The sequence below is a fragment of the Schistocerca gregaria genome, chromosome 4 (assembly GCF_023897955.1).
Source record: "Schistocerca gregaria isolate iqSchGreg1 chromosome 4, iqSchGreg1.2, whole genome shotgun sequence".
Lineage (NCBI taxonomy): Eukaryota > Metazoa > Arthropoda > Insecta > Orthoptera > Acrididae > Schistocerca > Schistocerca gregaria.
In genome coordinates, this window is record NC_064923.1 from 322599583 (window position 1) to 322627462 (window position 27880).

Below are 27880 nucleotides of genomic sequence, written 5' to 3' on the forward strand. Positions count from 1 at the left end.
GCCAAATACGGATGCGACCATCATGATGCTGTAAACAGAACCTGGATTCATCCGAAATAATGACGTTTTTCCATTCGTGCAACCTGGTTCGTTGTTGAGTACACCATCGCAGGCGCTACTGTCTGTGATGCAGCGTCAAGGGTAATCGCAGCCACGGTCTCCGAGCTGACAGTCCATGCTGCTATAAACGTCGTCGAAGTATTCGTGTAGATGGTTGTTGTCTTGCAAACGTACCCGTCTGTTGACTGAGGGATCGAGACGTGGTTGCACGATCCGTTACAGCCATGCAGATAAGATGCCTGTCATCTCGACTGCTAGTGATACGAGGCTGCTTGGATCCAGCACGGCGTTCCGTATTACCCTTTCTGAAGCCTCCGATTCCATTTTCTGCTAACAGTCATTGAATCTCGACCAGTGTAAGCAGCAATGTCGCGATACGATAAACCTCAATCGTGATAGGCTACAATCCAACCTTTATCAAAGTCGGAATCTGATGGTACGCATTTCTCCTCCTTACACGAGGCATCATGACAACGTTTCACCAGGCAACGCCGGTTAACTGCTGTTTGTGTATGAGAAATCTGTTGGAAACTTTCCTTATGTCAGCACGTTGTAGGTGTCGCCACCGGCGCCAACCTTGTGTGAATGGTCTGAAAAGCTAATCATTTGAATATCACAGCATCTTCTTCCTGTCAATTTAATTTCGCGTCTGTAGCACGTCATCTTCGTTGTGTAGCATTTTTAATGGCCAGTAGTCTATGTTCTTGATTATTAGGGCAGAGGAAGGAGTAGTTGAAACGTGTCACGTTTCTAAGTACGTAACGAATTTCAATACACATCGACTACACTAAAATCTGTCAAGTGCTAGAAGAATGGCCTAACCCTGTTTCAAACTGCCACATCTCGTTTAACCAAACTATTACGGAAAATGCAAGCTCTTGGAGAATACGCAGTTGTCACCTATTTAACGAAAATCCCTTATTTCAGCAAGGGTGTCATAAGATGCTGAGATATTGGATACTGAAGTAGAGGAACTGAAGGAAGAATGGGAAGGTTTAAGTAAGACAAATATCAAAAACCATATGAAAAGAGTGAAAGGCGGATTAGAAAAGATGGCTACACTTTTTCTAGTATTTAGTTCTCCTGTAGTCCTTCAGCTAACTACAACACAATTCATTCGCCTGAAAGTGCACCCGTATGTCCCTAATCCAATGCACTGTTTCAAGAATCAACACTACCCACACACCTCTACAGGATGCAATGGTTGGACAACCTGCTGAAAATGCGTCCAAGCAGCACTTCAGGATTCAAACATTTGAACTTCTCGTCAGTTTGAAAGATGTGTGTTACATTTGCCATCTTCCACGTATTTCGTTTGTTACATATCTACTCCTTGCTAGCAATCTTTGTTGTTATGTCTGCACCCAATGATCAACTTCTTACATACACTGTTGCGTCTGCTACGGTAGTTCCCCTGTCCAAGATATCTGAGGCAAGGGCGACTGCAACCAATGGAAAGTAAGGACACTGGGAAGCCCCACATGGTTGGCGGAAACAAATCGTTCCTCCTCAGTTCTGTTCGAGGCTCTTCTTGGGTAAAGGTGTATTTCTGCCTCTGCGTGATACGGTGTGTTAAAGAGGATGGCTACATGGAATTATCCCGAGAAAGAGAAAGTGCTATGTTTGACAGTAGCTACGTGTTTTTGTTAAAGCCATAATCAGAATGACACACAGCTTTCTCCCATGTTTTACTCTGGAAGACAAAGCTATATTTTTTCAGCTATATGCTTGATGAGCCGCGAATGAATAGGGAAGAGATATTTGCTGTTACGATTCCATTCTGTTTAAGTACTCTACTTGATTCATGATCAATTTAGGAGGCAAAATTGAAGGGACCCTCACAGATTTATGTCTGTTTCTTCCCTTTCAGCAATTTATTTAACTCTATACCAAGGCCTCACAATCCTCTAAGTTGTCCACTGTGAACAGCGGAGAATTTGAGAAGTGACCACTGTGGTGGTAAACTTGTGAGACTCTGGTTAAAACACATCTTATTTTGAATTATTTCATAAATATAATGTTTCATTTAACCGTGTAACTACAAGATAGCAACTAATTTACAAAGAAACAGCAACCTGTGACTGTTTAGCGATTTGCCATAAATGTTCGTTCACAGCCAACTGGAGCTTATTACGTAAGCAGGAACGCGAACTGTAGTATGTTATTGTATAGTACCTCAAATTTTTGAATTGAAATGTATTTATTTCTGTGCCTATTATCGACCAGTACTGTCAAATGCCCATTATCGACCGGTACTGTCAAACATAGTAGTTACTGTTAGAAAAGAATATAAAGTCAGTTGTGTCCCTAATGAAAATGTAAATGGTACGACTGAAAGTCCATAATTTAAAACTGCAAGAGGTGACTATTGGGAATGTGTAAGCAGAGTTGCTTCTGTGTCAGGAGGCACTCTCCCAGTTCTGCGAGTCTTCCTCGGTAGGATGGTAGTGAACTGTTGTTGCCGATAGGTGCAGTGAAAGAAAATTCAGAATTAGTTACTCGTTTCCATAAAAATACAGATAGCGTCTCGACTCGTGGTTGAGATTGTCTGTCAATGCCCTCTGAGGAATCGCCTCGTAAGTGGCCTTCTGCCCCCTCACGGGGACTTCATTCCAGCTATCTGCTGCACTGGGGGTGCGCTACTTGTTGTGACTCCGGCTGTACCGCGACTCCACGGTACTGAGTGAGGGCTCCGCTTGTGTTATGTCGACTTGGGAGCTCCTCTGTCCCCTACCGCTCACCACCCTTCTTCGCCATCCGTCATATCGCGACGACGGTTGCCGTGCAGCAGTGAATTTCGGCGATATTGGCCTGTTGTCTAGGTAGGCCCTATTCAGTCCGCCAGAATGTCAGGAATGCTGGTATCCTGATCGTGGAGGAAAGGAAAGACCTCCAGGTCCTCCCATCTGTGTTAGAGGCGGACTGTGGTGTTGAACTCAGCGATTGGTAATTATGGAGAGGTAGTCATTCTCCCAGCAGCGGCTGTTGCCAGTAGCGCGCAGGAAGTCTATAACAGACTTGTGCCAGACGCCACTTCTCTGCATTCATGTAATCTGGTGCGAACGTCACGTACGCCATAGATCCGTCAGACCGACTGCCTTACGAGCTAAACTGTTGGGTTACTTATGGAGCGAAATAGTGGCTAATGTTTACCTGATGTCATTCGTCATGACGGCATAGGGCTTGCTGTTACGAAGGTATCAGCGGTTTTCCTTCTGCAGTGCTTGCTTAGCAAGTTTGTTATAGTATAGAACTGGTTTGCAAAAGCTCTTGGCACCGTTTATTGCATTCTCTTTAGCCTTTCTTTCATGACATAACAAAGGTGACCTGACGCTGTCTGGCTGGTCTGACCCACTACATGCTGCTGAAGTCTGCTGCCTGGCTCGCCAGAAACGCCGATGTTGTGTTTTGCCCTAACCCAGTCTCGGTGGCAAAATGTTTTCAGTGCTGTCGCGTGTTGTCGACATTGCCGTAATGTAACGAGATGGCTTCACTCTGGGATTTTGAAAATTTCCCCTATTTTATTGCCCTATACGAGGCTGACATGTAACAAAACATTTAAACGTATACACATATCAATGAAAGACAATATTGGTTCTTGACCCCAATTCATTCGTGCAATTAAACGCTCCACAACACTTCACTTTTTTTCAGGCACACAACGATGTGTAGGCAAATACTGCATGTTTGCACCGGAAAATATATAAACATTAGTCATTGTCATTACATACTACAATACTCTCCAACTCTTCAGTCTTCCAGACTCTTACCACCACAAAGGCGTCAACCCGGAGTTTCGAAATATCCCACATCTTCAGCGCTCTCAATGAGTCCTTTATTTTTACATTGTCTTTGATATATGCTAGCATAATAAATCCGAAAGTAATTCTGGCTGTTACGTCTTCACAACTAAATATATTTATTGTTTTGAAGAATGTAACCAGAGAAAAATTATTGCTCTTCGAAAAAGCAGTTTGCTCTTTGACTTTTGAATTTTAGCACATTTATGAAAATGCTTTTAACGGTTTACGTGTCCTGCTTAACACGTCAATGTGTTTAATCCATAGTTCGATAATAATATTATAAATGCGAAAATAACTGTCTGTTACGTTTTCACGAATAAACAGATGAACCTATTTCGATGAAATTTGGTGTGGTCATAGCTTGAATCCTGAGGAAGAAACTAGGCTACGTTAGAAAGTTAAAAAAAGAAACGAGAGAGCTCTCTAAGAGGGTGATGTAGGGAATGGGACGTCTTTCTTTACATCAGTGACCATAAACCATGCTAAACGATTATCATATTTGTTGCGTACTGTACACATTGTATAATGTATAGCTACTTCAATAGCACGACGTATAGATGCGCTCCCTTGCCCATGCCCTCAGCATTCACTGCTCACCAGTGATACGCGTGCTGCCGCGTCGTGTGTTGGTGGAATTTGGGGAGAAGGGATCATCACGAGCTATGCTTTTCCGAACAGGTAGACAACTGACTCTATCACGTGTACAATAGCTTACGTATTTATCGTTCCGGCGTAACGTCAACTGCGGGCACGGTGGTGAAGAACGGAAAAGCAGAGAGGGCTGTGGGACATGAGCCAATAGTACGCTGACCGACCCCTCTCTGGGACGACATCGAGACAGCACTGGCTCGGGGTAGTCGTGCGGTTAAGGCGCCTTGTCACGGTCCGCGCGGCTCCCCCTGTCGGAGGTTCGAGTCCACCCTCGGGAATGGGTGTGTGTGTTGTCCTTAGCGTAAGTTAGTTTAAATTAGATTAAGAAGTGCGTAAGCTTAGGGACCAATGACCTCAATAGTTTGGTCCCATAAGACCTTACCACAACATTCTGAAAAAAAAAGAGCATAAGCTTCGCTCTAAATGGCCGCCGCCCGGTTGAAGACTAGCCGTTCTACGAACGCTACAGCAGCGAATTAGAAACTATATTACTTCATTTGTATTACGAATTATATATACTGAAGAGATTGTTTGTGTTTCATGTCGCCCTTTGCTTGCGACATCCCACTGTAAATTTCGCAGAAGTAAGTATTGTCATTCATCTTACTACAATAAAAATCTATTAACCCATTAGCGCCGAAATGAATTTTTTTGTGATTTTTAAAAATATTTTCGTTATTATGTCTGGAAAAGGCATAAATTACACAACAAAGTTGTTTCGACGAAAGTCATTACTGCCATTAGCGGGATAATTGATGTTGCCATACGACAACGCTAGCCGCTTTCACTACCTAAATTTATATGGATTACAACTTCAACTAAAATAAGTAGATTATTGAAATTTCTTATTACATATACAAGTTTTGTGCAAATTTATTATTCAGTGTTCATCATACAATTGATACTTTATAACACAGTACAATTAATAATTAAAAATCAAATCTTGAACTCAGCATTATTTTTTATGAAATGGAATAAAACAGTCAATACACAATCGCACATTACACTTTGAACGCATTGTTCTCACAATAGATTTACAGTTCTTGTGTGCACACTTTTTCTTCTTCTTTCGTTCTGTATGCTGGATGAGGTGGTCAGTCTTATCAAACCTAATTTAATCTGATATGCGGCTGTTAGAACATCCCCTTGATGCAGATCGTCTCCCGATTCCCTTAAGTAAAGGTTAGGTTAGGTTAGTGTTTAACGTCCCGTCGACAACGAGGTCATTAGAGACGGAGCGCAAGCTCGGGTTAGGGACGGATTGGGAAGGAAATAGGCCGTGCCCTTTCAAAGGAACCATCCCGGCATTTGCCTGAAATGATTTAGGGAAATCACGGAAAACCTAAATCAGGATGGCTGGAGACGGGATTGAACCGTCGTCCTCCCGAATGCTAGTCCTTAGGCAAAGCTTGGTGTCTTTGCAAATACACTGTTGCTACTTTTCTCTTGAAATCAATATGAAAAATAGTTTTGTTTCTTGCTTTATTATACAAAATCGACCTGTTTTGTATGGCGACATCTAACACCCATGTAAAGAGACACCAGTACCACTTCCTGCTTCTTATTGCAATGCTATAGCATGCTAGATTCTGATCCGTCTGATCAATATCTCCCATATACGTATTATATTTCGCAACCAGTTTTGGTCTGGGAATCATTATATTTCGCTGTTTTAGTTGCGAGAATCTCTTGACTTGGCCAACTTCTTGTGCACCACATGAAGAAGAGATCATTGTGACAACTGAGTTCTCCAGCCACCGCACATACAATAATCCATCATTCTTCTCTATTGCTGTCTCAAAATACCCCCCCCCCCCACCTTCGTTGGAAAATAACATATATTTTATGCATGTATAATCTTGGGGCTCAACATACACATCACCTTCAATATCGTCATTATAACGTATCTCCAGCGCCTCAGCAAGAGAGAAACCTCTTCCAAAACAAAAAAGAGAAAATTCGTCCTTTTACTGAGTACAAGCGTCTAGCGTTGCCATATGGCAACACGGAAGTTCAAACGGCCTAAATGAACGTAATTTATTTCACAGCAAGCAATAATCTCCAAATAATATATATTTGAGTATTTAAAGCACAACCATACTAAAAGAAACCAAATTATATATCGCAAGTTCCTGTGTAAAACATACTTACTCGAACTTTTACTCCATCTTTCTTTATCATTCAGCAAACGACGACTTCCAACACTGCTTACGCCGCAGAATTTAAATGTATTGTTAAAACTGTTGCATTGTAGTGATCTTTACAGTCTTGCGGAACAGAATTCAGTACTACCAACACACTCGCTTCGTTGGTGTCATGGAATCAACGATTAAAAAAAAAAAGTGTTACAAACGTTGCCATGTGGCAACGCACAGCGCTAATGGGTTAAGACGATTTGCTTGAATTATTGTCTATCGATCTGAGAAAGCAGGTTTCCTAGGCTCCCCATATTCGATTAGTGGACAGGACAAAAGTTTTATCATCACTCATGACAACAAAACTACTGTTATGCAAGTGCAGCCACAGGTAGCAGCTCGTGAATTATAATTTTTTCAAGATCATAGTATTGAGTGAGAATGAGGCCTTGCATGAGAATAACAAAAGAGACGGTTTTAAGTTTTCAGCTCACTAATTAGTTTAATGCGACAATGTGCGACCCAGCAAGGCATTCTATAAGCAAATTATTTTCATATCACGGAAGGCAACTTTGGATCGATAACTTTGGAGTAGCAGTTACTTCATCATCCTTAATAATATGTTATGGGACTTAACTTCTGAGGTCATCAGTCCCCTAGAACCTATAACTACTTAAACCGAACTAACCTAAGGACATCACACACATCCTTGCCCGAGGCAGGATTCGAACCTGCGACCGTAGTGGTCTCGCGGTTCCAGACTGTAGCGCCTAGAACCGCACCGCCACTCCGGCCGGCTACAGTTTTATGACTGGACTCCCTATTTCACATTTATATCTTACTGATTATGAGACATCTTAAGGTTAGGTGAAATAATGAGAAACGTAATCAATTATCAACAGTAAATCATTTCAGGTGCCAAGATTACTCTTGGTGCAAGGTACGTGCGACTGTTATGTATTATAACTAAGGGCAGTCAGATTGCATAATAAAACTGATTTCACTTTATGAAGAGAGCTTCTTCAATCAGGACAGTTGCAAGTGGACTTTAACGCTATCCACTACAAATGCTACAATAACTTTCAACATGTACAGACACCATATGTGTTCTGTGGAAACAGCAATGGCAACCATGCTAGTTAGAGGCGTGACTGTAAATTCTCTTAGATAAAAGATCGATTCTGGAGTTAAGTCACCGGTAGGGTGTTCCATGTAGTGAAATAAAAAATATGACTCATAATCCACTGGCCTTGCAACTTCATCTGTTTCAGTGGCCAAAAAGTATTTCCAGAAAAGGGACTCTTCAACAGAGACTCTGCCAGCGCACTTGCACATGAAAGTGCTCTTTGTAATCATTCAGTCTTCCCGTTCGGCTATTATTAATAAATCCAGAAAGAGATTTTCACTCTGCAGCGGAGTGTGCACTGATATGAAACTTCCTGACAGATTAAAACTGTGTGCCGGACCTTTACTCGAATTCTGGACCTTTGCCTTTCGCGCTCCACCAACTGAACTACCCAAGGACGACTCACGACACGTCCTCACAGCTTCAATGCTGTCAGTACCTCGTCTCCCACGAAAGGCAAAGGTCCCGAGTTCGAGTATCGGTCCGGCGCACAGTTTTAATCTGTCAGGAAGTTTCATTATTAATATACACTAAATTAGCTAGGCACTTGGATTCTGTGCGTACTCTTCTGAGCGGGTGGCGCTTGCGGCTATAATATCAACGTTGATGCAGATAGGTTGCTGCGAACCTCAAGAAAACCTAGTGGATCTGCCTGGTGACTGTTAGGATGATCTGTGCGCCAAATACTGTCTTATAAAATCAGAGGAAAGACACAGAGTAATAGACCAATAACTAAAACTAACCTCTAGAAGAGAGAAACAGTAGCTCACGATAGAGACGACATTGCGTCGTACTTTTAACAAACACAGGTACAACAATATTGTATTTATCAGCCAACAACAGGCTAGCGGCTTTCGATTAAATGTCTTCGCTGTGCGGAAATTAGAGTAAGTGCACGAGTGCAGGATAATGACACGTAGACGACAACATACAGAAGTTTGTGTCTAGCCATGAAGGGTACACGGACAACTGAAACAGGTAAGGCAAGCGAGAAATCCGGCTTCGAGTCACGGTCCAGAACAAATTTTCAGTGTCGTCATTCCATTCCACAATTGGAGGCTACCCGCATTCGCAACTGTGAATAAATTTCCTGTTTTATAAGGATAGAAGGACAAAGTCTCCGATCTTGAACCTGGCGAACTTCAGATTCCTATTCTGCCTTTTAGATCTCGTTTCTGTTTTGTCAATTCGTTCTTCTGAGCCAATCCCAAATCTGTACACAGTGAAAACTAGTTTTTCCTTTTTTTGCTCTTACTGTTGCGCCAGATTTCTTCAGGTGTGAACCCAGTAAATTCAGAAGTCAAGGTGTTCGTTTTTTGATTTCTTGTCAGATCTTAATTGAGGGTCACAGTTTTCTTCTGATGACCAACCATCCCCATCAGCTCTAATAACGTCCACAGTTACTTCATACTTCGTATCATCTTTATGGGCTCAAAGAACACGTAGAGCCGGCCAGAGTGGTCGAGCAGTTCTAGGCACTACAGTCAGGGACCGCGCGACTGCTATGGTCGCAGGTTCGAATCCTGCCTCGGGCGTGGATGTGTGGATGTCGTTAGGTTAGATAGGTTTAAGTAGTTCTAAGTTCTAGGAGACTGATGACCTCAGACATTAAGTTCCATAGTGCTCAGAGCCATTTGAACCAAGAACACGTAGACAGTTGTCTATATTTTCATTATCTTTAAATTCTCGTCCTTCGGTAGCAGTTAGTACTGTTTGCAAATCGTTAACAGAGTTTACTTCATCATTAATACTGAGGATTTCGTCCTCCATCTTTCTATTCATAACGATCTTTTTACTGGATTCACGTGAACGTTGCGCGGCACGTTTTATTTCCTCCTCCTTATTTTCGGGCCACGTCACCTTATCGACGTCCCTATTATCTCTCCTACCTTCAATTAACTTTTTAGTTGCATATAATTTCTTAAAATCCTCCCTTTGCATTGTGTGAGGCCCCTGCACAGATCGTCCATCTTCACACGCCATTCTATTACTTCTGAAAGCTCATTTTCACCAGTTACACTACTATTTGTACTGCTGCTCGCGCCTTTCTTACGTCTACGATTCCACCGGCTCTTTCCTCGACTACGGAACTATTATTTCTGTAGCGGTTTCGCTTCTATCCACTGTGACGTCTACATTCTGTTCCGCCGCCTCACACACGGAATTCTCTTGGAACAGCCGGAACATTTGCACTGGTCGTTGCCCTCTAATAGCTTGTAAGTTTGCTAACGCCTCGCCTGTGCCTGCTATCGGGGAATCACCGTAGCGCGCATCTGTCGTACGAGCTGCGTCATGCTTTGCCGCAAAACTGCTTTCCTGGTTCATTATTTGGTGGCTATTCTGATAAAAGGTACTTTATTTGGGCTGGTAAATTCGGTCCGCATCAGTTTGGCCCTTAATATCTGTGGTTTTCTGATTTCTGTATCGATCTGGTGTGCATTTAGTGAGGAAAAACCCCTACCGTGACCGGCAGAGTTTCCTCTTCCTCTGCTCCTGCCACTACTCTCGGAATCAAATTGACGTGATAATCATCGCTGTCGTTTTGTTCGTCATTATTACAGCTGCTTCTGTTAGTATTATTCTGGCTGTCATCCCTGTTTCCTCGCCAGTGGTCTTCGCCTTCCACCCTTTCTAAAAATGATAAGAAGCTTCAGTGGTTGCTTCCTACATATATTTTACAATCTTCTGGGAGCTTTTTCCGTAGTTCCCAGATAATTTCGAATTCTGACCGTCTGCTTCTTAAGTGTGTCAACTTCAGGTTCCAGTATTCACAGAAATCTTTTACAAAATTCCTGCCCCTACTATCAAGGAGTTTAGCCATGACAAACTCTCGCCATGAGCAGTCCTGCATTTGTTCAGATCAAAATTCTTCAGTGAATTTTTGTTTAAATTCATTAAAAGCCATATTAGAACAAATAAGCCCTCGGTCACAAATATTAAGTCAAAATTGACCAGGTTTCGACGCTACTATGAGCGTCGTGTTCAGAATTAGATTAACTGTTCTAAAACATATTAAGTGTATAACACATTAATAAAATTAAGGTTTGCACTGACTGGAAAACGATGCAGTACTTACAACTCACATATTAAAAAAGATCTAAGCCGGAAAGGCGACATCATGACGAGTTGTAAGTAAGATGGCGAGCCGCTAAGGGCTGCTCGTATTTTAGTGAACAAAGGTTGTTTTAGAACAGTTAGTCTAATTCTGAAGACGACGCTGATAGTAGCGTCGAAACCTGGTCAATTTTGACTTAATATTTGTTACCGAGGGCTTAATTGTTCTAATATAATTCTGACACGGTCACTGAACCTTAGCAGCTATGGTTAAAGTTTCATTGAAAGTCATTTCCTCAGTATTCAGGTTAATTCTCCGCACTTGCCATCACCTGCCGAGGCGCTGATCATTGCATTTATCTTTTCCTGATCAGATAAATAATCAGGAAAAACTCTTTTGCAGTTGTTTACGAAATCTAACGGATACGATCCGTTATGTTTCTTGGCGGGATCGAACCTTTCCTCGCCTTCCAACAATTTAAGTCGGGTTCTATTACTAATGACTCCAGGCCTGTCTCATATTTTACATTCAAGTTCAGAAATTTTTACTTGAATTAGCGAAGTATTTTGATCACACTTCCGTTCTTATTCAGCAACTTGTTTACTTAAAACCTTTTCGGTATCTGGAACTGTTCTTCTCAAATGAGAGATTTTGTTCTTGCACACGCGATTATTTCAGTTTTCAGACCAAAAACTTTTTCGTCCACTTTTGTGAGTACCAAGGGTCCTGTTTTTTCCAGCATGTTAATGATTACAACATCGAACTTTCCATTAATATCATTGTCCCTGCATATTAGCCATGTTTTCATTTATGGAATTTATCTCATTTCTCATTTCAGTGACAGTAAAACTTAAAGTACCTACTTTTTGGTTCTACCTGTTCAATCTGTTGACTTAATTTTACGTTTTGACTTTTCAGATTACTAACTTTTGTTTTAAGCTGGCTTTCAAGATTGCTATCTTGGGTTTGTCGTGATATTGTGTTTATTGTGTGATATTGTGTCGTGATATTGTGTTTGCGCCATCTGTTTTCTGCTCGCGTGAACTATTAATTCATTGGGTAGCATTTCCATGGCGCCGACACTATTTCTTTTCATTCACTTGGTATGGTTACTGCATTCACACATTTGTCAATTCTGAATTTGTATTACTATTTACTTTTGTGCGCAACGTATACTTTTGTTCACTCAAGACTTGATTGCACCATCGCGCCACTGGACATTCACTGCTCGAACCACACTAGTTTTTCACTAGATACTTATTGCATTTCATGATCGAGAACAATACGAGACCAATTCCCGTGAGGCTCGCTAACTATAAAGTGGACGCTTAGCTTGCCCGGTTGTCCGTGAGGTCTCATGCATGGATTTCCGGGCGGGAAGGAGCGCCGGGTCCCCCGCCCGAATCCGCCTGGCGGACTTGTGTCGAGGTCCGGTGAACCGGCCAGTCTGTGGATGGTTTTTAGGCGGTTTTCCATCTGCCTCGTCGAATGCGGGCTGGTTCCCTTTACTCCGCCTCAGTTACACTACGTCGGCGATTGCTGCGCAAACAAGTTTTTCACGTACGCGTACACCACCATTGCTCTACCACGCAAACATAGGGGTTACACTCGTCTGGTGTGAGACGTTCCCTAGGGGATCCATCGGGGGCCGAACCGCGCAATAACCCTGGGTTTGGTGTAAGGTGGCAGAGGAATGACGTGGATTGCGATAGTCGTCCTGGTGTTGTGGACCATTGCGGCTGCGGCAAGGACAGAGCCTCTCCGTCGTTTCTATGTCCCCACTTAACATACAATACAATACAAAGTGGACGCTCTCTGTGAGACGGTCGCTGGTCTACAAACCATCGGCACCACAGTTCCACGATTTTCTGTCCGTTTGGTACACTCTCTAGCAGTGGCCTGTTCTCATCCAGCCATGTTTTTCCTTCACCATTGAGTTGGTGCATTACTGCAACCCACCTCTTTACTTACACCTTCGGAAGGTGGTACAGAAAGTTTCACCGTCACTCCTTCAAAGTGCTATGCTCGGCTGTTATTCAGCCGTTGCTTTGAGTCTCCTCTCATTTGTCCAACGATACAGTTGGACAGTATCTGAACCGGTGACGCTGTATAACAATAAAGTGCCACAAAAAAAGAGAGAGAACGTTAAATATCCTGTCACAGTCGCCAAGTGTAAAGGTACCACCGACCAACTAAAACGATGCTACCATTATATCCCTGCGACGAATTTTTGAAAAGTTGTGCGTGAGATAACTTAATGGAAACAGAACAATTGAACTGGGGTACGTTTCTGAAACAATCTAGAAAAACATTATTAACAGTAAACAGGTGGGTCATGAACAGTCGTTCTCCCAGCACAAAAGCAACTTGTAAAATTACGTATTAAAACCTGTCCCCAGCCTAATTAGGCATTCTTGTGCCGAGCAAAATGATAAAGCATAAGGCAGTGCTAAGGGTAAACTAACCTTCCTTGGCACACACACTAAACTCTTTCCTTACATCTGTTCATATTACAGCATACTAACCTAACCTTGCAGATAAATGTGTTACGAACAAACAAATGGCCAATGGAATAGTGAACAGTAACATATGCCTTGCAACAACACCTACCTTTAATGAACTAGGTGTAACAGTTTATAAAACCATTTACTGGCCCACATGAAACTAGTAGCAATTCTGAATAGGGAAAAGCTTGAAATGATTCTGAATTTAAATCAGAGGATTTGCTAATGATCATGCTCTGTTCCTTCATTGCTTAGTATAGGGTTTCTATGCCTGTTCATTAACCAACATGCATTAGAATAGATAACACAGTAGTTCTTTCTTAGACTCGGTTTGAAGCAACTAAAGAAAATGAAAGTCTAACTACACTGGCTCTGAAGGATCCTTTGTATTCTTTCATTAAGTAACTAGCGTAGTACATGAGAATCCTTAAACTTTCATGAATTGAAGAACCATTCTCATTAACAAAACTACAACAGTATGATTGAGAAATTAACTATCAATTAAAGAAATCACAACGAAGTATAACTCTTTAAAAAGAAATGTCCTTTCATAAGTGGGTTTTGATCTACTCAAAATTATAATTGGCTGTGCAAATGACAACGTTAAATTTCAAATTAATCACTTTCTAATAATAAATTAGGATACTCGGAATTAAATTCACTAGGATAGCATTCCTGTCCAGGTTGGTGATTTGGGATGATCATGGGTGTAAGATAGAGTTTTTAGCAACACCAGCATTATTATTAAAATCAACCAAATCTCACAAATACGTGGTTCATTTACAGAGTGCCAAATATAAACAATTTAGTGAAATGCTGGTGGCACTGGTGGTGCAATTTGTAGTGGCTACTAATCTGGTGCTAGCGTGGTGTTAACCACAGCTTTGATCAGCCCAGACCCCTTAACCGTTACGAAGGACGAGTTGTCACTTGCACGTCAACCACACCTTCACCAACCCGCCAGGCGGCTTTCGTAGCTGCGGGGTTCCTCGCATCATTTACATTTAACCCTACGTTCCCTGATTATGGATCAAGTCATTTATTCTACATTGTATAACTATCATTTCAGTAGTTATTTAATTTCACAAGCATAATTTAAACAACATCGTTCAAAAATTCACGTAACTGAAACATGTATGCATAGTCAAAGAATTTCTATGACAGTTACAATATTATGCGTAAGAAATGCTACAAAATGACGCATAAATATCGATACAGATACAAAATAGGCCGAAATTAGTTGTTACAGGGAGACTTGTCGGCTTTGATATCTCATGTTGGTTCGGCGGACTGAAGAAGGTGGAGTCCTGTTGGTAGTTGGTAGCAGTGTTGGAATCCGTTTCTGCCCACCAAATTTAAGAAACGTATATGTTATTGTTATAACTACGAGATGTTTTCAGGCTGAATTACTATGAGTCGTGCGATACAAACAGCAGCGTATGAGATATGCCGACAATCGCAACACACGATTCTAATCCTTTTTTTTAAAGCTGCTGATGATGTGGATGTTACAAGCTTTAGTGTATGTAATCACATGTTTAATTGTGGTGCTCATGCTCCTTGCGACTCGTTCATAATATTAATTTTAATGTAATTTTCATATTTTAAGCCAGTTTTCTGTCGCTGCATGTGGGCTGTTGCGCTTAGGGATCAACCTAGATGGGATAACTATTAACGTTTTTCTACCAGACCACGTATATTTATATCCTGAAATGGTAGAGTTGCAACGAAGGCACTTGTCTCTCCCATTCAACCAGTGATGGCCAGAGCCAAAAGTACTCCAGCTATAAATTCGTCTCTACAGGCAGATGCAATAAAGATGAGCAGTGTGTCCGCAATTACAAGAACGTCCATCAAAGTAGAGTGTCACGATGAAGTCTAAAAGTAAACGTAATAGCACAAAGCCAAGATCATGCTGCGCAAGTCTTCAGTCGTATATCTGATGAAGAACATACTTCAGATGGGATCGGCACTTAAATCAGCTTAAGGCAACCAACGAACCCTTCCAGCAAGCCACCTGTCAAAATACATCCTTGTCTACAGAATGATCAGGCCAAAGTAAGCTCTAAACCTCATCGTTAAAACTGCTCCTCGAGAATGAATTTTCACTGTATATCGGAGTATGCCAAGATTTTAAACTTCCTGATTAATTAAAACTGTGTGCACTCAAACCGGGGGTCTTCTTTTACCGCGGGAGAGTGCTGTACCAACTGAACTACTAGCGCATGTGTTCGGGCAGCCCAGTTGTAGAACAATTGCTTGCAAAAGGCAAAATCTAGGATTTTAGCTCCAGACCGGCACTCTGTTTTAATCTGCCAGGAAGTTTCAAGATCGCTCTGTTTTACAAATGACTGTAAATGAATTTGGGAAGCATGTGGAGGAAGTCGGGTCCCTAACTCAGGGTAGACCTTCGTCATTGCGTTTCTAAGAAGCACATTTTGCATTATCTGACGCCCCTGTGCTAATGGGCGTTCACAGAAAGGGAAAACTAAGTAGGTAGTGATCTAAAGGAGGAGCAGCCATCCTGGTACATAATGTATTCACTCCTCATCTCTCCCTGACAGCAGCAGCATAAAGGCAGTGAATATTACAGTACTTGTGCGTCATACAATTACCGCCAGTTTTCTGTAACTGTCCGCTCCCAACTCCCACAGCTAGCCGCTTGACCAATAGCCTACCATCAACCTGCCAACACAATTCCCTCGGCCTTCCCTTCTCTGGAGAGATTTAAAAAAATGTTAAAATGTGTGTGAAATCTTATGGGACTTAACTGCTAAAGTCATCAGTCCCTAAGCTTACACACTACTTAACCTAAACTACGCTAAGGACAAACACACACAACCATGCCCGAGGCAGGACTCGAACCTCCGCCGGGGCCAGCCGCACAGTCCATGACTGCAGCGCCTAAGACCGCTCGGCTAATCCCGTGCGGCGGAGAGATTTTAATACACGTCATGTGCTGTGGGGCTCTTCTATCAAATGCCCACGGGCCCGACTCCTGTTAGCAGAAGATTTGTATTTTCTGAATATGAGCCAGAGCACGAACTTTATCACAGCTACAGTGTCGTAGCTTCGATAATGCTTCCCAGTTCTCGGACACACTAGTCTATGGAAATGCGGTCGATGATCTACATTCCAGTGGCCACGTCCTGACGGGGATACCCATATCTAAAATGTGACTGATCAAAGTGGAACAGAGGTTAGCCCACCGGACTCCCGTTCGGGAGAATGATGGTTCAAATCCGCGTTCTGTCCTCCAGATTTAGGTTTTCGATGAGTTCTCTAAATCGCTCCACGCAAATACCGATTGCTTTGAAAGGACACAAAGGCTTTCTCACCCTGTCCTTGAAACATTTCGAACTTGTTCTCAGCCTCTAATGACCTCAATATTGACGGGACATTAAAATCTTCCTTCGTTCTAACATTTCGTTGGCGGGGTTCTGTTTCAACTTGAACCTCACATGCTGTTGAACGCTATCCCTGATGCCAGGCTGTTTATCTTAGACCTCTCTACTGATATAACAAGATACTATTATTTTATATCTCACGGCTTCTTTAGAGTTCCCTTTTAGACCGGTGGGTGACTGTACTCATATTCCGTAGTGAGCATTTCGCTTAGCTACCAATAAAAGACTGCATATAACAATAACTAATAGAAAATGAAATCCACAATCAAGTGTATAGTTTCCACGAAGTCTATATCGTTTTATAAGCATCTTCTCTCTGAAGCTAGACAATGAAAACACTCGTACTCTAAATTCGTTACAAGGAGAACAAAGCAGACTAACGGTGCAAATACAGTCATAATAATTGAGCTGTTTTCGGCGAACATCCCTTTAGCCGAGAGATACACTTGTTTCTTGTTTACCAAATAACACGATATTTCGGCAGTAGTAATTGAGCAGTGTAGCAGATGAAAATAACGTGTCATTAACGAGGTGCGCGGATATAATTCAGCCAGTGCATTTACTTAATTACAGGAGATCGCATACAGCTGCATGGAATGCAGATTGTTGGTAATTATCCTTACTCCGGACAGCGTCAGTGGGAAATTGTGTTTCAGAGGAAATTTCCAGTAGGACTGATAACAGTACAGAAAATCTACGGTGTCTGTCATTGCTACGTGCAGATATGAGCCAGAATTTTTATTCATTTTCTTTGAGAAATTACTTTAACTACCCTGTAGGGTAGAATAGCCTGTTTAAGAATCCAACTACTGAAGAGCTGTGAGACAGAGGAATGCACAATTGGAAATATTTGTGAGGAAATTTCAGTTTCTATACGCGACTTACAACCAAGGGACAGCTCCCGATAAACCTAAGTCGGAACCGAAGGATTTAACTGTTTTTAATTTATTTCTGGGACAAAAAGTATTAATTCCTAATGTATGTATGTGCATCTTTTCGCGTGTGTAGGAAGGTAATGACTTGCTCGACATATCGTTGTACCTGTTGTTGTTGTTGTTGTGGTGGTCTTCAGTCCAGAGACTGGTTTGATGCAGCTCTCCATGCTACCCTATCCTGTGCAAGCTTCTTCATCTCCCAGTACTTACTGCAACCTATATCCTTCTGAATCTGCTTAGTGTATTCATGTCTTGGTCTCCATCTCCGATTTTTACCCTCCACGCTGCCCTCCAGTGCTAAATTTATAATCCTTTGATGCCTCAGAACATGTCCTACCAACCGGTCCTTTCTTCTCGTCAAGGTGTGCCACAAACTCCTCTTCTCCTCAATTCTGTGTAATATCTCCTCATTAGTTATGTGATCTACCCATCTAATATTCAGCATTCTTCTGTAACACCACATTTCGAAAGCTCCTATTCTCTTCTTCTCCAAACTATTTATCGTCCATGTTTCACTTCCATACATGGCTACACTCCATACAAATACTTTCAGAAACGACTTCCTGACACTTAAATCTATACTCGATGTTAACAAATTTCTCTTCATGAGAAACGCTTTCCTTGCCATTGCCAGTCTACGTTTTATATCTTCTCTACTTCATCACCCGACTTAATTCGACTACAATCCATTATCGTCGTTTTGCTTTTGTTGATGTTCATCTTATATCCTGCTTTCAAGACACTGTCCATTCCGTTCAACTTTTCTTCCAAGTCCTTTGCTGTCTCTGACAGAATTGCAATGTCATCGGCAAACCTCAAACTTTTCATTTCTTCTCCATGGATTTTAATCCTACTCCGAATTTTTCTTTTGTTTCCTTTACTGCTTTCTCAATATTCAGATTGAATAACATCGGGGACAGGCTACAACCCTGTCTCACTCCCTTCCAAACCACTGCTTCCCTTCCATGCCCCTCGACTCTTATAACTGCCATCTGGTTTCTGTACAAATTGTAAATAGCCTTTCGCTCCCTATATTTTACCCCTGCCACCTTCAGAATTTGAAAGAGAGTATTCCAGTCAACATTGTCAAAAGCTTTCTCTATGCCTACAAATTCTAGAAACGTAGGTTTGCCTTTCCTTAATCTATTTTCTAAGATAAGTCGTAGGGTCAGTATTGCCTCACGTGTGTCAACATTTCTATTGAATCCAAACTGATCTTCCCCGAGGTCGGCTTCTACCAGTTTTTCCATTCGTCTGTAAAGAATTCGCGTTAGTATTTTGCAGCTGTGACTTATGAAACTGATAGTTCGGTAATTTTCACATATGTCAACACCTGCTTTCTTTAGGATTGGAATTACTATATTCTTCTTGAAGTCTGATGGTATTTCACCTGTCTCATTTCGCCAGATGGTAGAGTTTTGTCAGGACTGGCTCTCTAATGGAATGTTGTCTACTCCCGGGGTCTTGTTTTGTACCTAGCACCGATTATTTTATTTCACAAACTGAGTTACCTAACAAGGAAACACCAGCACACTTGCAAGATATCAACCACAGCTGTCGAACCACTGCGAAAATTTTGGTCACAATTCTAGTAGTACGCTGTTATGATATTAAACGTTCGAGCGCGCCGGTGTTCTTCACTCGCCCCCTCCCATGGCAGACGCCTAATGCTCGGTCGTTATTTACTGTACAGTGGGAGAGACGACTACAGCCTTCCTGTTCGCGGGATGCTGAAGCTAGGGAAGAAAAGGAGCGGGGTGAATACATCTACCCAAGCTATTTGAAATCTTGTTCTAGAACACAGTGAGAGCGATGTGTAAGATCCCTCCCAAATCCTTTGCGTTTTCCAAATTGTTCATTGACTTCTGCCACTTGCTAATTGTTTGCAAAAATCACCATCCTCTCTGAGGGAAGAGTTTTCCACTGTTTAATAAATGATAATATCGGCCCGCACTCTTCCTTCCTTCCCTAATCAAATGAACATATGAATCCGAGATGACACCTAGCGACAAAGAGGTAAATTTATAAAACGAGCGTGGGAGGATGCTAGCATGTACCTCACTAAATGCCCTTTGACTGAGATACTCACCTGTTCTGATTGAAAGTTAGTTAAGATTAGTTTCCACCAGTAATTCCAGTGTGAACGGAGCAGAAACAAATGCAGTAACCCTCGCAATTAGCTTCTTTTAGTAAAATATGATTACACGAATTGATACTCCTGTTCACTGGTCAAGGGAGCGGCAAGGAACATGTAATTGAAATAATAGTTTTCGGTCGTAAGAGGTTATGTTCGAATGGCCGAAACTTCACACACATGCCGCAAGAACCATACAGCAAGGCGACACTTTGGGTGTCTTGTGCACAATAGAGCGTCAAAGTATAGCATTTAACAGAGCCACCGCTTGGTAAATCGCTTTCAAAGTTCTGAAACAGTACGTAGAGTGTTCCAGGCGGTTCGCATCGCGGACAAACATGTCAGTGATTAACGGTGGAGACACACCTCTCGCGGACTTGCTGGCCCCAGACCCGAAAGATAGATTTGAAAGTGATGACCGTTTCACACACCCACGCGACGAGCTTCCGCCGGGATAAAGTTGACACCTTGTTGATTAAGTAGGAACCCAAGCCCCTGCAGACACAGTGATGTCAGAGGTGTTTACCAGAACCGTGGGAAGAGTTAAGAGGTTTTCTAAAAATAATTAAGATTGCGGGAGGGAGGCTATCGAAAAATAATTAAGATTACGGGGGGAGGAACTAGAGTTTGCTGATATGTCATAGGCTAATACTAAGACTACAGTTCTCATTGGGGACTAATATGTGGCATAATTCGTTCTGACGTACGTAAGATTAGAGGAGGGAACTTTTGCGAAAAACTTTCAGTCATTACGAGCCCTGGTTAGATGGCACGAGTTTTTGATGCAGTTACGTTTATTGAGATGCAGGAATTAAGGAGTCGAACAGCAAGCAGGAAATTCTGTTTCGGAAAAGCGAGTAGTAAGGAGGAGCTTGTGTTCCAGAGAGAATGGTTGAGTAAGGCCGATACTGCTTTGTAGAGAGAGAGGAAGAGAGAGAGAGAGAGAGAGAGAGAGAGAGAGAGAGAGAGAGAGAGAGAGAGAGGTGGAGAGGTGGAGAGGTGGAGTGGTGGAGAGGTGGAAAGAGTTGATGATTGTTCGAGATCCGATACGGCAGTGTTCTGGCTGCTGTGCTAGAAATTTAATCAAATTTAACATCATGTGAACTTCAGAAACCCTACAATTCAAGTTAGAGTTGTCTCACAGAAGATGTCATGATTTTAGTTATTCATTTAAACGTTTTTGTTACAATGTACACGTATTTTAAATAATCACGGTCTTGCTCGTTAACCTGCCGGTGCATGCATCAGTTCTGGTGCACGTAACCTTAACACTATGGGTAACGTAATTATTCCTATCAAATCATGCTAAGTATGTTCAGTCGCTAGATTTCGAAATAACGCCTCTTTTACAGAGTGTTTCCCAGTAGGTTCTGGACCCCACATTACGTGCATTAGTTGTAAGTGAAATAGTTTTAAACCTCATTGTATTTCACGTTATTTCTGAACAAAGATGTTCGTCCTGTTCCATTTGTTCCATGTGTGTTGTTATTTTTAAAATAAGAGTGTACTAATCGAATTCCCCTGAATATCATTTCAGTAACTAATAGACCCACGTCGTTTCAATACGGATTAACCAAGGACGTTAGCTATGTATACATGTGAAGTGCGTTGCTTTCTTATTACGATTAAGCAGTGGTTTTATCCTTCTAAAATTACTGAAACTTTTGGGTCAGCCTACAAGGCATGGAAATATTACTTCATTTTTGTTTTAATCCTTGATGCTAAAGCATCTGGCCACCTTTGAGTTGAATACTTACAAAAATCAAGCAGCAATAGCTCATGTGTCTCCCTCCTCCTCCTCCCTCTCGCACTAACAGTCACATTTCGTTTAGCTCACCTTGCTTGGGTAATACGTAGTAGACTTCTTTTATTCAACTCACTTCGCCAGGATATCCACGTAGTATTAGAAGTATTTCATTTTCATTTGCACTGAATTTGTTAAAAGCAACTTAAAAATCTTGAAAGCAACAGCTACAGTTTAGAAACTACGCACTTTGATACAATGAACCTCCTACTCTCTCCTCTGTACCGAACTTCACACTCGTGCAAGACGGCTGCATTGAGGCCGATGGGTGACAAACAACCAGCGCGCATGGAAGTTTAAAAGTTGTACTTTCCCGTGGTTATAACGGCGTAGTATCAGAGTTATGATCCAAATTTTCGTGCGGTATCGATTACTGGGGTTGATATATTGCAAACGTGTATTTTCTTCTTAAAGATGGCTAAACATTATTCAGTGAAACGTGGCCACATGCTGTTTTTTTATATACTATATTTACCTTGTGTCAATGTTTACGTTCTTTATTGTAAATTTTTTATATGATATGAGAAGTAAAAATGCAAGAAGAGAATTCCTGTCAGAAGTAGGAAAAGAACTACTTAGATTTCACATTGAATGACGAATCCTGTCGCCCCCTGTGCAGAACACAAAGCATTCGTTCAGCAATAATATCTCCGCGCTTCAGGGATCTCCTAAAGGAAAAATAACATGATAATCAGGAAGTCGATGTTCCAAATCTGAAAAGAAAACGGTGTATTCCTGCCCACGTCCAAAGAACAAGAAAGTGAATCAACAATATGTTGGGTGTCACAAGTTTGTAAAGAACATGCTAGGGTAGGTGTCTTGTGTAATGATTGTTCGTCATATGACACGAACAGCGAGTAGAAATGTATTTATAATAGAATTCCATATAAGTGATATTATACATAATATTAATAAACTACAGTATTGCTACATAGTATGAGTTATGAATATTTTGTGTCAAAATAGCTCTTGGAACTAAAAAAAAATATGTTTTCATATTTCTAGTAAATACTTAAGACTTTTATGTCACTTAATTATATTTATAACTATGGAGTTATAATATCAAAATCATGCATATGTTTCTCAATAAATTATGATTACATTTGTCGACATATTTCAAATTTTATTGCGATAACGTTGCTTCAATCACTTTGAGGTCAAAAAAGACCCCAGGCATACAATGAGTTTTTCAAGAGCTGGTACCATGCGAGTGTTAAAATGGTGAGATCACTCGATGCTCTTGCACTTCGGGAACCCATTGCTATTATGATTTCTTGCATTACTTTCACTCTGCTTCCGATATTTCTTTCACACGTGCCATATTCATCCACTTTATTGGCACCTCACGTGAACCAGAATTCGATGATTCGTGAAAGGGTTTGAGCTTTGTACCCACACGACTAAGAATACCACCCAGTCTTTCATCATCCTTTTTGTATAATGTTTAGTTAGATTCTTTCAGCTAGAAGAGATCCATTTACAGGCTTTAGCATCTTTCTGTCGTACGTTATCTTCCAGCGTTGTGGAAAATGTATTCTATAACTGTTCTTCTTTCTGGAACTAAAGCCCACGTCTACGAATAATAGGCCAACTGTTTCCTTACCCTTTATCCCTTACTCTCTTTCACGAGTAGTTTGCTCTATTACTCCATAACGCCTCCATTGTTAGTGGATCCTCGTATTCCATTGATTAATTAATTTGATTGACCAGTTTTTTTTAATAGCACTATGGGACTTAACTACGGTGGTCATCAGTCCCCTAGAACTTAGAACTACTTAAACCTAACTAACCTAAGGAAATCACACACATCCATGCCCGAGGCAGGATTCGAAGCTGCGACCGTAGCAGTCGCGCGGTTCCGGACTGCGCGCCTAGAACCACTAGACCACCGCGGCCGGCGATTGACCAGTTTTATGTCAGACTTATTTGTAAAATATTGCTGACACTCGTCCAGGTGTGAATAATTTCCCGGAGGTTTATTTCCATTTTCCTTACTTACTACTTGTCCCATGTTTTTATGAGCCTATAAAGGAGGTGCAATGCATTTGATACTACTTTTTACCGTACTTCTTACCCTAAATGTCTCACATTAGAAGCTGCTTAATCCATTAATGCCTGAATAAATTTCTAGATGAAAGATAAAAATCAGAAGTAGCGGTGCTTTAGAGATACCAGAAACATTCAGGAGAATGCAGGACTTGTTAGAAGTGTTGGTAGCTCCATGAAGACTCAGCATCCACCGGCAATGGCATTCAAAAACTACTAATCTTCCATTTGTGAGCACATCATTTTTATGATGCGACACTCGGAGTTAAGGGATTAACTAGTTTGAACACTTGTAATTTTTTTCCCAAGGACTACACTCATTGCATGTCCTTCATTCAGAATCAAGTAGTAAACAACATGTTTATAATTCTCAGTCAGTTGTGTAGGTTTTTTCCAATATACATTCCTACACGTTTGCTTGTTACACAGATTGTGCTTACATGTTCATTGCACGGATGACACCCAAAAGAAAGAATCCAGCTATATTGATGTTGTCAGATGCAGGGATAGATAACTGTCACATATGGAATTTTACGGCTGGTAGTTTCAAGTGTAGCTCGCTCTGTACCAATCATTTACAGACTTAGAGATGTGTGTAAATTTTATTGTTTTGTTGTCAACTTCTCCCGCAACCATAAGATAAGATCATTTTGTCTGAGAATTTCATTTTCTAGTGTAAATTAGTAACTGAATCAGTCAAGAGTGGTTTCCATATGACCTAGTGGTGTGTATTGTGTATTGAAACCGGGGACCTAGAAACGACAGAGAGGCTTTATCCCGCCCTAGCCTCAGTGGTTCACTATTCCACAAAAGGCCACAGTAGTCCACCTACCCCAGCACCACCCGACACTGAACCCAGGGTTATTGTGCGGTTCGGCTCCCAGTGGCACACTGCAAGCGTTCTGGCAACGCTCTGTTGTTCCACTTGTGTGTACCGGTGTGTTCAACACTACCAGGACCGTAGTCAGAGTTTCAGCTCTGTACAGTAATTACATGATTTGTGATAACGCCTTAAGTGGAGCTCTGGTTTTTTTGTGTGTCACAGAACAGAGGAATTTAGAGTAACATTAAGTAATAAAGTTTTGTGTTAATCTTGGGGAATCCGCGAGTGTGGTGGAAAAGTTGAAACAGGCTTATGGGGAACATACCTTATCAAGAGTACAAGGTTTTCGCTGGCACAAATCATTCTTGGGAGGCCGAGAGCACGTTGAAGATGAACTTAGCTCACAGAGCCCTTTAACTTCAAAAACCTACGAAAGCACTGCTACTGTGGGGACAAAAAGATATTTAACAATAAGGATGATGGGTGACGTGTTAAACACGTTCACCGTACTTCAACTTTTGACCGAAGATTTGCAAGCGCGAAAAGTTTGTGCCAAAATAGTGCTGAAAAAATTCGCAGCTGAGCAAAAGGACAATCGGAAAAACCTACACATTGATCTTGTTGAGAATATTGCTGATGATCACGAATGGTTCAGTTTTGTGATCACAAGTGATGCATACTGGATGTTTGAGTACGATCATGAGATAAGTTGGCATTGTGAGGCGTGGGACACTGGAGACACCTTGACCGAGAAAAGCTCGAATGAAGCAAATCAAAGATCAAAGCAATGCTGACCTGGTTTTTGGCCATAGGGATATCCACCATAAAGGATTTGTCCCTCCAGATAAACTGTCCCCGAAGTGTTTTAGAAATGTCTCCATGAAAGGCTCAGGAAAAGGTTGAATCGAGTGAGACCGGACATTCCTGACAAGTGAATGCTGCATCATGAAAATGTCCCAAGTCTCATGGCCGCTTCTATCACCGTTTTTTTTTATCTCAAAAGGCACTCCTGTTGTTCCACAGTTCGCCTACTCATCTGACCTCAGTTCTTGTGACTTTTGTCTGTACCTGAAATTTTAAAATATGTTAAAAGGACGTCAGTTTGGGATTCTGAAGCACATTCAACAGAATGTTAAAAGCCCTACCGGTTGAAGCCTTTCAACCCTGCTACCGAGACTGGGAACAACGACACCGTCGGTGTATAACTGCCGAAGGGAATTACTTCGAAGGGCAAAATATTGTTTTTCGAACAAAAAAAACACAAATACTTTGGTAGATAAAAAATCAATCTAATTACTTTTCTCGCACATCTCGTACGTCTCTCCGTATTGACAATTGGACAACACTCACGTCTGTACTTTCGGATACTTTTTACGTATGAAATTCGTTTTGTCCTGATAGGGTTTCGTCCCTGGAGTGTTTTTCGTTTATTCACCGTCTTATTCCATGTAAAGCCTAGAGTGCAAAGAATTTTACGAATTGCTTTTATACATCCTTCAAGGTTCCGCCCTTGTGAGATAAACTGAAGAGCTGCTTGATTGAGAAGTAGCGACACCAATTATGAAGACAGACAACGGCCGGGAGTTCGGTGTACTCACCACATGCCTCTGTATCCTAATGCGGCGATGCCTAAAGGCTCAGGAGGACATGGCGGCTGGTCGGTACCGTTTGGCCTTGAAGTCCTGTTCAGACGGTGTCTTTTCGTTCCTTTGTTTATATAGATTTTTATGAATTTCCTTGAAACTGGGTCTTCTTTTATCCATAATGTAGATATTATTCAAAATAGTTCAAATGGCTCTGAGCAGTATGGGACTTAACTTCTGAGGTCATCAGTCCCCTAGAACTTAGAACTGCTTAAACCTAACTAACCTAAGGAAATCACACACATCCATGTCCGAGGCAGGATTCGAACCTGCGACCGTAGCAGTCGCGCAGTTCCAGATTGTAGCAGACAGACAACGGCCGGGAGTTCGGTGTACTCACCACATGCCTCTGTATCCTAATGCGGCGATGCCTAAAGGCTCAGGAGGACATGGCGGCTGGTCGGTACCGTTTGGCCTTGAAGTCCTGTTCAGACGGTGTCTTTTCGTTCCTTTGTTTATATAGATTTTTATGAATTTCCTTGAAACTGGGTCTTCTTTTATCCATAATGTAGATATTATTCAAAATAGTTCAAATGGCTCTGAGCAGTATGGGACTTAACTTCTGAGGTCATCAGTCCCCTAGAACTTAGAACTGCTTAAACCTAACTAACCTAAGGAAATCACACACATCCATGTCCGAGGCAGGATTCGAACCTGCGACCGTAGCAGTCGCGCAGTTCCAGATTGTAGCGCCCAGAACCGCTCGGCCACTTCGGCCGCAGATATTATTCATCACACAGCGAATGACTTGCTCATTAAAACTGTCTAAACTGCCCTTCCTAGACCTACTGGATCTTACATTATACGATGTTTTGAAAATCGGATTTATCTGCTTGGGCGCTTCTCTCTTTAACCGAAGGAAGCAATACACCAGCTGCTTCGGCCACTTGTTCCGTTGTGGAGTTCAGTTTCAATGAAGCACCTATCATAGCTTCTTTCTTTATAAACTACCAAACATTTGCAACTTCAGTTTTTGACCATGCTTTGCACTGGTGGCATCTTTAAGTTCGAATATTTTCTCGCAGACTGCTTAATAGTCGATCGGTCCGCCTGACTTAATGGCACCACGTCCGACTCTGGCGATTGACTGAGCGTGGTCTACTAAGCATCTTGTTTATGTTACTCATGTCCGTTTGCACGAACTGCAGCTTAGACAATTCCTGCCGCTATTTTTACTTAAATGATTGTGCTAGATCGGCGTTCATGTTTCATTTGCTATGCCCTTTGCGTTATTCATTGCCAATCATTGTTTTTATATTACACATCAGAACTCACGGGAAAGCATACCGATTTACAGCAAAGTACAGAAGGTGTGAGTAGGCTGTTTAGGTTTTTATGTTGGTAATGGCACGTAGCGCTCTATATGAAAATCACTGACTGTGCTGTGTGAATTCTGTGGCTGGTTTGCATTGTTGAAATATTTGCTATTGTAGTGTTGGGCAGTTGGATGCGAGCCACCAGCAGTGGTGGATGTGGGGAGAGAGATGGCAGAATTTTGAGTGCGGACGATCTGGACGTGTGTCCATCAGTAAGAGTAAATCTGTAATATTGGATATATTGAACTGATATATATATGATGAATTTTGAACACTATTAAGGTAAATACATTTTTTGCTCTCTATCAATTTCATTTGCTAACTATGCCTATCAGTAGTTAGTGCCTTCAATAGTTAGAATCTTTTATTCAGCTGGCAGTATTGGGCTCGCTGTATTGCACTAGTTCGAGTAACGAAGATTTTTGTGAGGTAAGTGAT